Here is a 4841-nt window from a genome sequence, read left to right as displayed (position 1 = left end):
AAATAGTTCACTAAGTACCCTATATTTATTATGCAATTTTGCTTTACATTTATATATAATTATGGTAGGGTATGAGATATATTTTTGTCTTGCTTCTTTTTTGCTAGTGTGAACATGCCTCTGTTTCTTGTATGTCTGCCATCTTAGACCTCAGTTCACATTGTCTGGTTTTTTGACTTGTTTGCATTCTGTGCAATTTAAGGGTGTGGCATGCCCTTTGTTGAGCTGATTGGTATATATGTAGCTTACCACGGGCCTAGGTGGTCTGGAGTTGGGACCCGGTCCTATTTGTCTACCCTTTTATATGCATTACTTCAACTTTGATATACAGTAAGGTTTTTAATATAGGCAGTATAGGTACCGTCCCAATTTAGGGTCACCTTGCCGCTGGTGGGACGGCTTGTATACTTTTTTTGATCAAAAATAGTTCACTAAGTACCCTATATTTATTATGCAATTTTGCTTTACATTTATATATAATTATGGTAGGGTATGAGATATATTTTTGTCTTGCTTCTTTTTTGCTAGTGTGAACATGCCTCTGTTTCTTGTATGTCTGCCATCTTAGACCTCAGTTCACATTGTCTGGTTTTTTGACTTGTTTGCATTCTGTGCAATTTAAGGGTGTGGCATGCCCTTGGTTGAGCTGATTGGTATATATGTAGCTTACCACGGGCCTAGGTGGTCTGGAGTTGGGACCCGGTCCTATTTGTCTACCCTTTTATATGCATTACTTCAACTTTGATATACAGTAAGGTTTTTAATATAGGCAGTATAGGTACCGTCCCAATTTAGGGTCACCTTGCCGCTGGTGGGACGGCTTGTATACTTTTTTTGATCAAAAATAGTTCACTAAGTACCCTATATTTATTATGCAATTTTGCTTTACATTTATATATAATTATGGTAGGGTATGAGATATATTTTTGTCTTGCTTCTTTTTTGCTAGTGTGAACATGCCTCTGTTTCTTGTATGTCTGCCATCTTAGACCTCAGTTCACATTGTCTGGTTTTTTGACTTGTTTGCATTCTGTGCAATTTAAGGGTGTGGCATGCCCTTTGTTGAGCTGATTGGTATATATGTAGCTTACCACGGGCCTAGGTGGTCTGGAATTGGGACCCGGTCCTATTTGTCTACCCTTTTATATGCATTACTTCAACTTTGATATACAGTAAGGTTTTTAATATAGGCAGTATAGGTACCGTCCCAATTTAGGGTCACCTTGCCGCTGGTGGGACGGCTTGTATACTTTTTTTGATAAAAAATAGTTCACTAAGTACCCTATATTTATTATGCAATTTTGCTTTACATTTATATATAATTATGGTAGGGTATGAGATATATTTTTGTCTTGCTTCTTTTTTGCTAGTGTGAACATGCCTCTGTTTCTTGTATGTCTGCCATCTTAGACCTCAGTTCACATTGTCTGGTTTTTTGACTTGTTTGCATTCTGTGCAATTTAAGGGTGTGGCATGACCTTGGTTGAGCTGATTGGTATATATGTAGCTTACCACGGGCCTAGGTGGTCTGGAGTTGGGACCCGGTCCTATTTGTCTACCCTTTTATATGCATTACTTCAACTTTGATATACAGTAAGGTTTTTAATATAGGCAGTATAGGTACCGTCCCAATTTAGGGTCACCTTGCCGCTGGTGGGACGGCTTGTATACTTTTTTTGATCAAAAATAGTTCACTAAGTACCCTATATTTATTATGCAATTTTGCTTTACATTTATATATAATTATGGTAGGGTATGAGATATATTTTTGTCTTGCTTCTTTTTTGCTAGTGTGAACATGCCTCTGTTTCTTGTATGTCTGCCATCTTAGACCTCAGTTCACATTGTCTGGTTTTTTGACTTGTTTGCATTCTGTGCAATTTAAGGGTGTGGCATGCCCTTTGTTGAGCTGATTGGTATATATGTAGCTTACCACGGGCCTAGGTGGTCTGGAGTTGGGACCCGGTCCTATTTGTCTACCCTTTTATATGCATTACTTCAACTTTGATATACAGTAAGGTTTTTAATATAGGCAGTATAGCTACCGTCCCAATTTAGGGTCACCTTGCCGCTGGTGGGACGGCTTGTATACTTTTTTTGATCAAAAATAGTTCACTAAGTACCCTATATTTATTATGCAATTTTGCTTTACATTTATATATAATTATGGTAGGGTATGAGATATATTTTTGTCTTGCTTCTTTTTTGCTAGTGTGAACATGCCTCTGTTTCTTGTATGTCTGCCATCTTAGACCTCAGTTCACATTGTCTGGTTTTTTGACTTGTTTGCATTCTGTGCAATTTAAGGGTGTGGCATGCCCTTTGTTGAGCTGATTGGTATATATGTAGCTTACCACGGGCCTAGGTGGTCTGGAGTTGGGACCCGGTCCTATTTGTCTACCCTTTTATATGCATTACTTCAACTTTGATATACAGTAAGGTTTTTAATATAGGCAGTATAGGTACCGTCCCAATTTAGGGTCACCTTGCCGCTGGTGGGACGGCTTGTATACTTTTTTTGATCAAAAATAGTTCACTAAGTACCCTATATTTATTATGCAATTTTGCTTTACATTTATATATAATTATGGTAGGGTAAGAGATATATTTTTGTCTTGCTTCTTTTTTGCTAGTGTGAACATGCCTCTGTTTCTTGTATGTCTGCCATCTTAGACCTCAGTTCACATTGTCTGGTTTTTTGACTTGTTTGCATTCTGTGCAATTTAAGGGTGTGGCATGCCCTTTGTTGAGCTGATTGGTATATATCTAGCTTACCACGGGCCTAGGTGGTCTGGAGTTGGGACCCGGTCCTATTTGTCTACCCTTTTATATGCATTACTTCAACTTTGATATACAGTAAGGTTTTTAATATAGGCAGTATAGGTACCGTCCCAATTTAGGGTCACCTTGCCGCTGGTGGGACGGCTTGTATACTTTTTTTGATCAAAAATAGTTCACTAAGTACCCTATATTTATTATGCAATTTTGCTTTACATTTATATATCATTATGGTAGGGTATGAGATATATTTTTGTCTTGCTTCTTTTTTGCTAGTGTGAACATGCCTCTGTTTCTTGTATGTCTGCCATCTTAGACCTCAGTTCACATTGTCTGGTTTTTTGACTTGTTTGCATTCTGTGCAATTTAAGGGTGTGGCATGCCCTTTGTTGAGCTGATTGGTATATATGTAGCTTACCACGCGCCTAGGTGGTCTGGAGTTGGGACCCGGTCCTATTTGTCTACCCTTTTATATGCATTACTTCAACTTTGATATACAGTAAGGTTTTTAATATAGGCAGTATAGGTACCGTCCCAATTTAGGGTCACCTTGCCGCTGGTGGGACGGCTTGTATACTTTTTTTGATCAAAAATAGTTCACTAAGTACCCTATATTTATTATGCAATTTTGCTTTACATTTATATATAATTATGGTAGGGTATGAGATATATTTTTGTCTTGCTTCTTTTTTGCTAGTGTGAACATGCCTCTGTTTCTTGTATGTCTGCCATCTTAGACCTCAGTTCACATTGTCTGGTTTTTTGACTTGTTTGCATTCTGTGCAGTTTAAGGGTGTGGCATGCCCTTTGTTGAGCTGATTGGTATATATGTAGCTTACCACGGGCCTAGGTTGTCTGGAGTTGGGACCCGGTCCTATTTGTCTACCCTTTTACATGCATTACTTCAACTTTGATATACAGTAAGGTTTTTAATATAGGCAGTATAGGTACCGTCCCAATTTAGGGTCACCTTGCCGCTGGTGGGACGGCTTGTATACTTTTTTTGATCAAAAATAGTTCACTAAGTACCCTATATTTATTATGCAATTTTGCTTTACATTTATATATAATTATGGTAGGGTATGAGATATATTTTTGTCTTGCTTCTTTTTTGCTAGTGTGAACATGCCTCTGTTTCTTGTATGTCTGCCATCTTAGACCTCAGTTCACATTGTCTGGTTTTTTGACTTGTTTGCATTCTGTGCAATTTAAGGGTGTGGCATGCCCTTTGTTGAGCTGATTGGTATATATGTAGCTTACCACGGGCCTAGGTGGTCTGGAGTTGGGACCCGGTCCTATTTGTCTACCCTTTTATATGCATTACTTCAACTTTGATATACAGTAAGGTTTTTAATATAGGCAGTATAGGTACCGTCCCAATTTAGGGTCACCTTGCCGCTGGTGGGACGGCTTGTATACTTTTTTTGATCAAAAATAGTTCACTAAGTACCCTATATTTATTATGCAATTTTGCTTTACATTTACATATAATTATGGTAGGGTATGAGATATATTTTTGTCTTGCTTCTTTTTTGCTAGTGTGAACATGCCTCTGTTTCTTGTATGTCTGCCATCTTAGACCTCAGTTCACATTGTCTGGTTTTTTGACTTGTTTGCATTCTGTGCAATTTAAGGGTGTGGCATGCCCTTTGTTGAGCTGATTGGTATATATGTAGCTTACCACGGGCCTAGGTGGTCTGGAGTTGGGACCCGGTCCTATTTGTCTACCCTTTTATATGCATTACTTCAACTTTGATATACAGTAAGGTTTTTAATATAGGCAGTATAGGTACCGTCCCAATTCAGGGTCACCTTGCCGCTGGTGGGACGGCTTGTATACTTTTTTTGATCAAAAATAGTTCACTAAGTACCCTATATTTATTATGCAATTTTGCTTTACATTTATATATAATTATGGTAGGGTATGAGATATATTTTTGTCTTGCTTCTTTTTTGCTAGTGTGAACATGCCTCTGTTTCTTGTATGTCTGCCATCTTAGACCTCAGTTCACATTGTCTGGTTTTTTGACTTGTTTGCATTCTGTGCAATTTAAGGGTGTGGC

The sequence above is a fragment of the Phyllobates terribilis genome, unplaced genomic scaffold (genome assembly GCF_046119375.1).
Source record: "Phyllobates terribilis strain yellow unplaced genomic scaffold, ASM4611937v1 Scaffold_20__1_contigs__length_20440879, whole genome shotgun sequence".
Classification (NCBI taxonomy): Eukaryota; Metazoa; Chordata; class Amphibia; order Anura; family Dendrobatidae; genus Phyllobates; species Phyllobates terribilis.
This window is presented reverse-complemented; position numbering follows the sequence as displayed.